Genomic DNA, 12584 nt, shown 5'->3' with positions numbered 1-12584 from the left:
ATTTAAATTGGCTTATGGAAAGACCAGCACAGAGCTCAGAATCCTTGTCCCAGCTTTAGCATTATACATGTAATGAACGTATGACTGACTCTGTTAATGATGAACACCATCAGCAAAGTGGGATGTTGTATTTTATATACCCCCCTCCAATTGCTTGACTTCTGTTGCTAGTTTTTAAGAACTTCTATAAATCAGACCCAACGCTTCTCATACAATCTTTGAGATTTTTCTAATATTATTAAAATCTAATATGTCATTGCAATGGTATCAGGAAAGGAATTGATTGTGTTCTTTTGGAGGAGTCAGATGGATTCTGATATTCCAAGAGTTGTCTTCCTTTATTCACATCACCAGGATGGGGGCAGGCAACATATTCCAAGAAAGACAGCGTGTTTAGAATCTACTTGCATTTGGAGGCATCAATTAGTTCTTTTAATAGACTGGTTTTCCCCTATCTAATATTATCTGGAACACTTGCGAAATATGTTGATATTTATAGTTATATGACACCACTACTTTCAGTGACATCGACTCCCACATGATATCATAGAATAATCTCTCAAAATGAGGAATGTTTGATAAATTTTTAGTATTTTGATTACACACAATATATTTTATATTACGTATACATGTACATGTATTTCCATTATTCTTTTAATAGTTCTCCTACAGGCAAGGGCCAGCAGAGCAGACTCAGCATCCAAGATAGTATTTTTAAGCACTCACAGTAGCCTAACTGGAAACACAATTATATGTGAGAACTATGGGCCACATGCTCTGGGAAACATAGAGCGAGCAGTTAAAGTCAGATATTCCATCATGGCTTAAGGTTAAAAAAAAAAAGGATAATCTTGTGCCATATCATATACCTACATCAGCATACCTATAAAGGCAACATGTTTCTAGATAAAACACAGAACCCAAACATATATATATATATATATTTTTTTTTTTTTTCTGAGTTAAGACTCATCTAGCTTAACTGCATATTTTTACAAAAACCATCCACCCACACTGGAAAGCTGTAGTCAAATACATAGCCAGACAGATATCAACATGCAGGAATCTTGAGGCATTAGGAAGAATAAGCATGAGTGTGCCATAAAATATTTGTCTGAAAAAAAGAAAGAAAGGACAAAAGAAAGAAAGAAAAGGAAAGAAGGAAAGAGAAAGATAGAAAGAGAAAGAGAAGTTTTATACACAGTGTGGTTTCAAAGAGCTAAGTATAAAAAATACTAATTTGGCTACATAATGAAAAGAAGGTAACTTCTAGAATTTAAGTTGCAAGATTCACAGTCGAAATACTGTAATTATATTATTTCAAAATCTAAATAACAGTGCAAAGAGCTAGAAGAAAAATGCCCGCTGGAATTTGAAACATTACAACCACTCTCCTAAGCAGAGCCCATTATGAATATCTTTAAACACAACAGTTTTACACCAGAAGTAGATCAAAGAAACATAATATCCTTGTGTATATAATTGTAGTCTCCCTTCCTTTGATGATAGATATAGTAGTATGGTAGATGCAGGTACGTACACACGGATGTTAACGCACACTCTTTTGGAAAAACTTGAGGCAAAATCTCTTATTTAGATTGTGTTGAGTTTCAGTTCTTTGGGCCCCTCCCTTAAAGTCTTCCCACACGCTAGAGCCATAACACGTCCTCTTCTTGGTGAAATCCGTTTTTCACTCTTCCCATCAGAAACCAGACAGCCGTCTTTAATTCTTTTCTCTTCCTTACTCCCTATGTTTCTGTCTGTTCGAAGCATAGTTAGTCCCTTGCACACAGTAAACATCCAATGATTATTTCTTCCAATTACCTGCATGGTCATATTTTTACTTCTAAACAGACTAGTCTTTTCTTTTTCTCCTTATTTCTGCAGTGACACCAGTTATCCCATTGCGATGATGTCCTAGGCACTACATTCTTTTTCACCTTGCAGAGAGCTGGTGTCAGATTCGTCTTCCTAAAATACTGCTATAATCAATCCATCACTTTCAAAATCTCCAATAGCTCCTTCTATCTTCATTTTTAAATCTTAATATGTGGTTGTTGTTGTTTTAGTGAACCTCTAACCTGAGAAACTGCAGCCTACTCATCAATACTTTTCCTTATACCAACAAACAGCCTGTTTTCACCATAACTATCACTACTCAGGTGCAGGTCTAACCAAACCTCCGAGCTTTCTCTTGTGGCACTCCTCTTTTTAAGTTATCCAAACTCATCCTTCCCTTTCCAAATGAAGCCCACATCCTTCATGAAAACCTTCCTCTTACTTCATGTACCTAGAGTACCTTTTACTCCCTGCTCTTTAATCCACCTTGCAATATTCATTATTCAATTGTATATTATTCTTACTTCCCTTCCAATGTCCCTTAGTTCCTTCTAATTCCGGGCTGGTCTGTTCAATTTGATGTCCTACCCTTAAAGGTCAGGACAAGGTTTTAATCACCATCTCTAAGCTCAAAATCATGAATAATAGGCATATAAGAAATAGTTACTGATCTTATTAATGCTATATACTGATTTTGATGCATTGAGTCAGAAAACTCAAAGAATCTAATTGAAAGGGAAGTAAAAAACTACTGTTTCCTTCCAAGAAGTCAATGCCAATGATAAGAATTGTATGTAAGTTATGGGAATGCAGCAGGTGCATTAAGTTCAAAGCAGTAGGAATTTGAAAACTTTAAGGAGATCCAGAAATTACTTCAGTAGAGTTCACTTTTCTTGTTCTTCTAGTCACCTATTATTCTAGTAAGCTTTCTTAAGTTGTAAAACAAGGAAAGTGAGAAATCTGAATATTCTTACAAGTAGTAGGAAATATGATTACATTTTACAAACAAAATTGTTTTCTCAAATTACTTATGGTGAACACATTCTCACTTCCAAATGTTCTAGTCTTTCTTTTTTCTCCTTATTCCTGTAGCCACCCTAATCATCTGGCCCTAGCAACCCAAAGTATTGTGAATAATAATAACAGCACTTGTTAAACATATTCATCTAAATGGATTTCCTGGTGTTGTCTTGTTTGCATGGAACATGGAGTTAATGCGGTCAAGGTGATAGGAATGGACAGTCATAGCCTAGAACTCAATATGATTAGCTCATTTATGAAAAGGCATCATTTGCCTACCATAGTGTGTAAAGTGACTTCTCAGTTAATTCTAAGTCCTACATTCTGCCTTACATCCATTTTGTAACTTCTTGTGCACACAGATGGATGTCTGTGGTAAATGTATCTTGACAAAGCTAAGTTGAATAAGAGTTCAAAATTTTAAATAACAAATCTACAATTTTAATTATATATAAATATATAAAAATCAAATACTGCATGTTACATTTACACATTTAAGTAAGTTAAGTGACTGAATAACTCAACCTGAATATAGATTCTTCAGGGAAAAACTGAAATTTTTACTCAAAACCTTGGATATTGGTATTATTCTTTAAAACCCATTTTCAAAGTTAACATGAATATGTTGATCCTTACCATAAGGCTAAAATGATTTATCTTGTTCAGTGAAAAACTTTTTCTTTTTTTTTTTTAAAGATTTATTTATTTATGATAGACAGAGAGAGAGAGAGAGGCAGAGACACAGGAGGAGGGAGAAGCAGGCTCCACACAGGAGCCCGACCTGGGACTCGATCCCAGGTCTTCATGATCTCATTCCAGGTTGCAGGCGGTGCTAAACCGCTGCGCCACTGGGGCTGCCCAACTTTTTCTTATATAATCAAAGAATATAGAGAACAGAAATTAAGCAACATTTGTAAGGTCACACATACAAGAAGTAAACGTAAAGCTAGGAAAAGAAAAGAGATGTTCTTGTACTGAGCTTTAGAAATCACTAAATAATCGAATCAACAGTTTACACATTATTTCTAACATTGTGTGAAAGTTAGTAAGGCACATAAATTATATTCTCAGATTCTTTTTTTAAGAGAGAGCATGTGTGCATCCCCCAACAGTAGTTTAGGGGAGGGCAAAGGGAGAAGGAAAGCAGGAATCTGAAGCAGGCTCCATGCTCAGCATTGAGCCTAATGAGGAGCTTGATCTCATGACCCTGAGATCATGACTTGAGCTGAAATCAAGAGTCGGACACTTAACTGACTGAGTCACCCAGATGCCCTGATATTCTCAGATTTCTAAGCTCAATAAATAACATTCCGGGATGCCTGGGTGTCTCAGTGGTTGAATGTCTGCCTTTGGCTCAGGTCATGATCTCGGGGTCCTGGGATCAAGTCCTGTGTCAGGCACCCCACAGGAAGCCTACTTCTGTCTCTGCCTCTCTCTTTGTCTCTCTCATGAATAAATACATAAAATCTTTTTAAAAATTTTAAAAATAAATAAATAACATTACTTTGAATATACTTTGTATTAAAAATCTTTTATTCACATCTACATATATTTATTGGGTAAAGCATATATTCATTAACGGTCATGAAGAAGTACCTTCCACTTTTCACTTTCTGCCCTCAATTACAAGTGATTCACTATCCTAAAGTGCAAAGGCCTATAAATGCAGTAGAAGTAGCTCACGTGATATTTTATAATAGCAAGAAAAGGTATACATTTCTGGCAACCATATTTATAATCTGGCCCATTGATAAAGCATATGGTATATGCGGTTTTTATTATGACAATTGTTATTAAGGTGCAAGCCAATGTCTTAAGAGAAGTGAGAGGAAGGATTACAATTTGTAGCAAGACCAATATTTATATTAAGCATTCGGGCCTAAATATGTTGAATTATTGTACAAATTTAATTCAAGAGTGGGACTTTGGTTCACTTTTCAAAAGATTTTGGTGTAGCTTTTAAAACAAATCTGGAGGGCGGGGGGGTGGGGGTGACTGGGTGACGGGCACTGAGGGGGGCACTTGACGGGATGAGTACTGGGTGTTATTCTGTATGTTGGCAAATTGAGCACCAATAAAAAATAAATTTATTATTAAAAAAACAAATCTGAATAATTTTTAATTTTTAAAATAAATTCAACAAATATGGTAACTAAAAAAAAAAAAGAGTGCCATCCACAAATCTACCAATAGCAGAGCAATGATTTCTGTTTTGCATATTACTACAGTTCTTGTCCGTATATTATATTACTTTCATATACTGGGATCATAGCATACATATTTAATATTATACATCCTCCATGATGCTCCCTCACATAATTATCATTTTAAAAATATACATGCCAATGAAATGAATCAACAAACTAGATTTTTCTTAATCTTTCCATTTTAGACACTTAGACAATTTTGTTTTAGACACTTAGTTTTCTTTGTGGCTTTGAATTTTTAAAAAATTTTTAAAGATTTGATTTATTTATTCCTGAGAGACACACACAGAGAGAGAGGCAGAGACACAGGCAGAGGGAGAAGCAGGCTCCATGTAGGGAGCCTGATGTGGGACTCGATCCCGGACCCCAGGGTCATGCCCCAAGCCGAAGGCAGATGCTCAACTGCTGAGCCACCCAGGCATCCCTCTTTGTGACTTTTTAAAATCAGTAAGAGTACCATAAACATCTTTATTTATATAGAGCTTAATTCAACCTTGGATTAGTTCCTAAGATAAATTCTTGAAATTGCAACGACGACTTCAAAGGAATAAAAATATCATCCAATCACTGGGAAGTAACTAATATATCAACAATAAACAAATGTGGTAACAGCGTACACACCCTTCATACCTTAGCATTCTTGTTCTTCTCTTTTCCTTTTTTATTTATGCTGTGGTTTATTTATTTATTTATTTTTTATTATTTTTTGAGAATTTAAAAGGTAAGAATGGAGCTGGGGATCTTTCCAGTTAATTTCCTTCTACTGTGTCAAAAGCTGTTTAGGGGGATGATGTAGCTTGTTCTACTTTAAAATATCCCTAAACCATAAATGATTGAGGCACAATGTTGACAGATAGAATTGTCAGAAGAACAGACAGAAGAACCCCATCACTGGATCTATACTACCTGGGTTCAAATCCCAGCCCCGTCACTTATCAGCTAGGCAATCCCAAGAAAGCTATTGAGCCTTGGTGCCACCTTTTAAAAGAGACACTGAGATTCAGTGAACAAAATGGCGAGGGGCCTTGGGGAACGTGTCATAAGGAATAGTTGAGCAAAGCATCAATATTTAGTCTGGATTAAGATAACATGGTGGGGGTCAGATTGTTGACCTCAAATACCTGAGAGCTGTCAGGTGGAAGCAGGAGTAGATAGAATCCATTTCATGCCACAGAAGAGAACAGATGGAGGTCACCAGAAGGCAGTTTCCAACTTTATAGAAGGATGGGCTTTCTAACAATTACAGCTTTTCAGTGATGAACCGGACTTCCACCCGAGTAGCAAATCTTCTGTCATTGGAGGATTTCTTGCTGCAGCCAAATGACCCTCTAATCTAGATGGTGAAAGGTAAATACTAGACAGGAAGGTAGAGGATGGGGAACTGGAATTTGGCGGACCTGCCAAAAAAGATAACAGGACCGGCCCTCCAGGGAGTGAATCTGGGGAGCCCTGCTGGAGAGCCCGGGGTTGGTGCTGGCAGGAGCAAGGCTGGTCTTTCCAGTCAAGGCTAGAAAACTGGGGGGAAAAGGCATTGTGGAGACTGATGCATACACAAACAATAAAAGAGAATATTTCTGGAAATTTTTAAGTGATCTGTTAATGAAATCATTTTCAAGAACTGATTCATCTCAAGTAATTATTCCTGAAAACAAATCTGTGATAGTTTCTGTAGGTTATGACTTTGTACTTCTGTATTAGAACAACTCAAGTAAAGGAGCTTTTTCCCCTCTAGAAGTGTGGGCACCACTCACCTCAGATTCAAATTAGATAGATCTTTTTTTCTTTTTATTTTAGAAATTATTTTATTTTAATTCCAGTAGAGTTGACATACAGTGTTGTATCAGTTTCAAATGTATGATTATCTGCATTTCTAAATAATGTAAACAATTTATAGAATGATATCGGGACATACATGAGGGAAATATGTTATTCTGGTTATAGAAGAGGGGCATTGAAAGCCTACGGAGATGGGTTGGAGTTCTAGCTCCGCAACTTACTTGCCACTTGACCTTGGATGGTCTAAGGATTAGACAAATAGACCTTTTTTTTTTTTTTTAATTTAAATGTATCCCTTGCATTACACCCTCTCACAGAACTTAGAACTTAAAACACCAGAGAGATGACAGGAGAGAGCACTGTTTAAGGGGGCCTTTGGTTCAATCTCCTCTTGTCTGTGCCAAGGACACAGTGAGCATTTCCACAGAGGCCTGTTAATGAAAGTCAAACAATAGGATTGCTGTAAGAAATCTACAGAAGTCATGCCATAAATCCCAATAAGAGAAGAGCTTTTCTCCTTATTTGTTCTTTGTTTCAATTCTTGTTGGTTCAGCTGAGCAGCAGTCTCTTGTTCAAACTGTGTTTAAATTCCACTTCATTCTGAGTTTTGTTTGAAAACTTACAAGTGGAAAATCCTCAGATATGAATGCCCGGGATCACTGGCTTAAAAGAGCACAACAAGCCACAAGCCACATCTTTGGGAAAACTATTTTAAAGGGTGCCAGGTCAGGGCCTTGTGCTGACCTCCAGGCCACACTGAACTCCTCCTGCTGGCTCAGCACAGGCCTCCGCAGCCTTGGTGAGCTGACCTCTCTCCTCCATGAATGACTTGCCGCCACAAGAGAGATCTTCATGACTGTGGGGTTTGAGGAGGTTCCCAAGTACAGACATCCAGCGATCCCCACAACCAAAGGCTGTGATCAGGTCAGAAGATAAGGCTGCTGTGAGCCACTTCCCCTACTCTATAGTGCTCAATAACCCTTCTTGGAGGAAGAAAAAAAGTAGGAAGGTTTGCCAAAAGTTCTTAAAAGTGAAGAATGGCATGTATCAGAATGTAAAAGGAAAAGCAGCTTCCAGTAGACTACTTGAATTCAAACTCATGTATTTCATCTAATTTAGTTACTTCTGGTTTTGTCGATAATTGTGTGAACCTGAAAAAAAAGAAATCACTGAACCTGCCATGTCTCTGTTTTCTCAAACATTAAATGATAATGTTGCTACTTAACCTGTTATAATCTGATCCTGCCTAGACCTTTGATTTTATAGTGACAGAGAGGGAAACATCGCTGGTCATTGGCTGCAGTGACACCTGAGTCCAAGAGCAGCAGAGGCAGTGGCTTCAGGGCTGCCGACTTACACTTGGTGTTGGCCACAGTGGGAGTGTCACCTGGAGGCTCCAGTGTCCAGCGGTGCTCAGTGCTATCCCCGCAGACCATTATCAAGCAGAAGCTCTGGGTTTTGGTTCACATTCACTTTTCTGAGACTTATGTTGCTGCCTTTCCAGAAATTATGGGAGCGTCTCCCTATCTTTTCACTTCCTTTTTTGCTTATTTCAGCCAGTCCGTTTCTGTTGCTCACTACTAAGAAAACTGAACAACAGACCTGGTTACCTTGCAAAACTGTTGTCAAATCTGGCTGAGTTATTCAAGTGAAATTGCTTGGGAAATGAGAAATTGTGATCTAATTTCATGTAATGAATATTTAGTAAAATCCTTATGAAGGTAAAGGATAAGCAAATGCAGGCTGTAGGCTCAAGATGCCTTCAAAAGGCACAAGAACACAGACCTCTGTAACCCAACATAGCAAGAGTGATCTCCTAAGAGAGACACAAGCAAAGGCATACGGTGCAAAGGGGAGAAGGTGGTATGAGAGAGTCAAAACACGTACAGCTTGTACTAAATCGAGTAGACGAACGAAGTTTCCATGGGGGAGTAGGTATTTGACATCATCCTTAAAGGCTAAATTGGAGCTTAAGGTAAGATATGGACACGGGCTTTGCAGTCATGTTAGTCATCTCTCTGCCTTTCCAGCTCCACTCCTGGGTCTTAACCTCCTTGCTCCTGTTTCCTCAACTATAAAATGAGAAGATTGCAGCAAGTGGTCTGCAAGGTTAGCATGGTTCTTAAATTTCCGATGGATTCCCACAGGCATTTAGGGAGAATACTGCAGATAAAAGGAGCACAGTAAACTAAAAAGTACCATGAGGAAACAAAAAGGCAGGTCATCCGTAATTTTGGTCTCATGGCACCAAACACCAAAACCAAAGGGGAGCCAGAAGGAATTTGTCCAAGAAGACTGAGTCCATTGGTTTACAGTAATGGAGACTATAGTTGCAAAAAAGAGAGAATTGCTGCAGGTCACATAGTTAATTGGTGGATGTCAGAGCCAAGATTGGGACCCAGGTCTTGGTCAGTCAGCTCAGGGCTATTTATGCCTTCACTGTTGCTCTGCAAAATCAGTCAAGTTTGATGTTTATAGGCAAGCCATGGTTTTGAAGCTCTCAAAGACTAAAATTCTATTGAGAACTATTAAAATGCTTGGCATAAAGCTTCAATCATTCATCTGAAAGTACTCTATTGGTATCCTTGAGGCCATTATCTCTATGGGGGGCGGGGGAGGGAGGTGTGGCTGTCCTGCAGGCCGGGAGAGGAAAATAAGAAAAGAGAAACTTTAGAAAGACAATGTAACATTCACAATTTAACCAGATGTATGTTCACCCAGAGTCCCAGACCTGCCTTCAGTATACACCTGAATATCTCACCTGCATCTCACATTCGTCACATAACCTTCTTTATTTTAGGAAATAAGTTCTCTGGTGCTTACCTCTAGGTCAGAGATCATTTAACTTTTAACAATGACTAGTTTCAGTTGTAGTCACTTTGAGGAGAAATTTTAGTGTGTTTTTCATATGCTTAGAGACTTTAAAAATTTACTTTAAAGGGTATTTTGCCCAGAGGATGCACAGTAGGTGTTATAAGGCTAATGAAAGGAGAACTGAATAAGCTCAGATTTAAAAAATTACAAGTTTGCCAATTTATTTAATCCCTTATGATATTAAGACTATTGGCCACAAAATATTTCCTCACCAATTAAGAAATATAGAAATCTTTTAACACTGAGGTATCTATCCTATATTGTCATCATCACTAAAACTTGCTTTCAGATGAGAATTTAATATTTCACTATTTTATCAATAACCATGAATGCGAAATATATTTAAGGAAATAACAGTATGTGTTACGCTATGTGATTAAAGGAAAAAAAAAAAAAAACTCCAACAACAAATAACAAAGGCATTTGCCCCACCTCCAAAAAAAAATTCCTAAGAATCATTCCATCACTTCAAGGCAGGCTAAATCAAAAAGTCAAAAAAAGATAGTTTATTGATTTCCTTAGGCTACTTAAAAATAACTGGCCCTCTATTCTTCTTACCATGAAACAAAATATTGAACTCTGCCCTTCAGGCATACTACCATACTTCAAATGCTGATCTTATCATAGCTTGCAAGTCAAACAGAGCTGGACTTTAAAAGGAAGAAAGGAAAACCCTGGAGCCACTGAGAAGCATCAAGGGTCAGGCTGTTGGTCTGGTCCTGGTCAGAGTATGCCCAGGGTCAAATGCCTGAACAAGAATCACTCTGCTTCCAGCTGACATTTTTCAAAGTATATAACCAGAATTTGAAATATAATATATAAAGAACCATATTCTGAAACTGAGATTCTGTTTCATTTGGCATCTTTCCATTTGTTTTATTTGTGAAGAGGAAAGAGTAAAATTTCCCCTCGTCACTTCCATTTGAATTGTTTGCAATAATGAGTAAGTATAAGAAGCTATAAAATAATAACGCCAAAGTGAATTGGAAATTGGTGGCCTTGGACTAGGGGTGGGGTGGGGGGGTGTGTCTCCTATGTTTCAAATTTCAGTCACATCCCTTTTAGGTTCCTGGATGCTCATTGTACTAAATTGCAAAATACATTCATCAATCTGAGTGGGAGTTCAAAGCTCCCCAAAAGTGCAAAGCTCGAAGCATTAGTTCAAGTCATATTCAACTAACTAAATGTCATTTGCTTGTATGAGTGGCTCCTTGAAAATAATCTCTCTCCCCCTCTCCCTGGCTCTTTTTGAAAGATTTCAGAATATTCCATTTCTAACTCCCAGGGACAGATACGCCCCGTGGCCTTCCTGGAGTGGAATCTGAGGCTTCCCAGCAATCCTCTGTGTAGAGGCTGACCTGTGGCCTGGAAAGTAGCTGTGAGTGTGCCAGGCAGGGATCAAAACTCTGGGCTGGAGCAGCGGAGGCTAACTCCCCGAAAGGGTTAATGAGGTAAATACTTTTTCCTGAAATGCATCCACACACGAGTTTTATATCTTCAGTTTCAATTGAAATTTAAACTGTCATAGCAGTTTCTTACACTCTTTTCTTTCCCAAATCTATCTTTAAACAGGGAAAGTGCAGGATGACCATTATTCCAATTCGATATTCCAACCAATAACCCGATTTGTGATACTGAACAAAACAGAACATTGCCCAAAACACTTTGATCAGGCAGGATAAGGAAACCGGACTGCTCAAGAACCTACTCTGGAAATGGCTGGGTTTTAACTGCGAGGGCTCTTCTGTTTTCCTCTTCGTTTCTTCCGAGATGTGGGCGCAGCGAGACCTTGCAGAAGGGGAATCCACACGCTTCTGAAACCGGACAAACACAAGGGGGCAGGAAGAGCTCAAGCTCTGCCTCCGGAACCGGCCGACAGAGAAGGGAGCTAACAACCTATTTTCGTTCGCCCTCCGGATATTTATCAGTTCTCCCGGCTCGCAAAGGAATGTGCTGCTGACAAGTAGGTTTAGTTTGCACCTGGTCTAATTGCTGCGACGGGAACGCGAACGTTTCTAGCGACAGGTACCCGGGCGGCGGCGGCTTCGGGACAGCCTGGGGCTGCATTTCCTAGAACTTACTTTTTGGTGCTTGTCTGGCGATTCCCATCGGACTGCATTTCTCCTGCGTTCCAAATGTCCCTCCCCCACCCCTTTCCCCCCTCATACTCGGAACGAACTTTGGTTGCCGAGGAGGGGCTTGTTCAAAAGTCACCAATGCAAGGACTGTGCCCCTAGTGATTTACGAGAGGCGGCGAGCAGGGGTGGGGTGGGCGCGGAGCGGCCTTGGTGAGCAGCCTGCTCTGGCCTCGGCTTTTCAAGCTAGCTGTCCTTTTGCAAATGTGCCCCGAGTTTCTTCCCAAATTGCTCTGGGTTTCGATTCAAATACGAGCGACGCTGCGAATCGCTTTCCTCTCGGGTCTGCAAATTTCAGGGAGCAATAATGGCACACACACGGCCCCCCACCCCCCCGCGCGAGGCTGTTTCGAAATGGAGGGGGTGGGAGCTAACACGGGTAATCTGGGTCCCAGGCAGCTGAAGAGCGGGCGCCGCAGAGGGGCGCGAGCCCAGGTGGGCAGCGGGAGGCCGCCAGCCCCTCCCCTCCGGCGCCACTCGCTGCGCCTCGGGTCTCCTCCCCCCCGCGGTTTCCCCGCCTCGGCCCCCAGGAGCTGATTGACGGACATCACTACCCAACCCTCGACTCCGGGCCTCCCCCCGGGACCGACGATTGGCCTCCGGGGAGGACGGGGTGACGGGGTACTCGGGGAGGGATTTCCCTCGAAGCCGGGGGTCCCGGGACCTGGGACGCCGGGGCGGAGGGACTGGGCCCTCGCAGCCAGTGAGCGGCCGGGGGGGGCGGGGGCGGGGC

At 40.2% G+C, this 12584-nt stretch overlaps 1 long non-coding RNA gene across 1 annotated transcript; it reads right to left on the bottom strand.

Annotated features, from left to right (window-relative positions):
- Positions 1–569: 569 nt before the first annotated feature.
- LOC125753614 (uncharacterized) lies at positions 570–12351 on the bottom strand. The gene is made up of 3 exons (XR_007405815.1): positions 11798–12351; positions 11425–11530; positions 570–9475 (listed from the first exon to the last, which is right to left on the bottom strand). It is a non-coding gene; the product is annotated as an uncharacterized LOC125753614 (long non-coding RNA).
- Between the last annotated feature and the right edge of the window lie 233 nt (positions 12352–12584).

Source organism: Canis lupus, chromosome 25, assembly GCF_003254725.2.
Source record: "Canis lupus dingo isolate Sandy chromosome 25, ASM325472v2, whole genome shotgun sequence".
Classification (NCBI taxonomy): Eukaryota; Metazoa; Chordata; class Mammalia; order Carnivora; family Canidae; genus Canis; species Canis lupus.
Note: the sequence above shows the minus strand (reverse complement) of the source record. Positions and strands in the feature narration are given on the sequence as shown.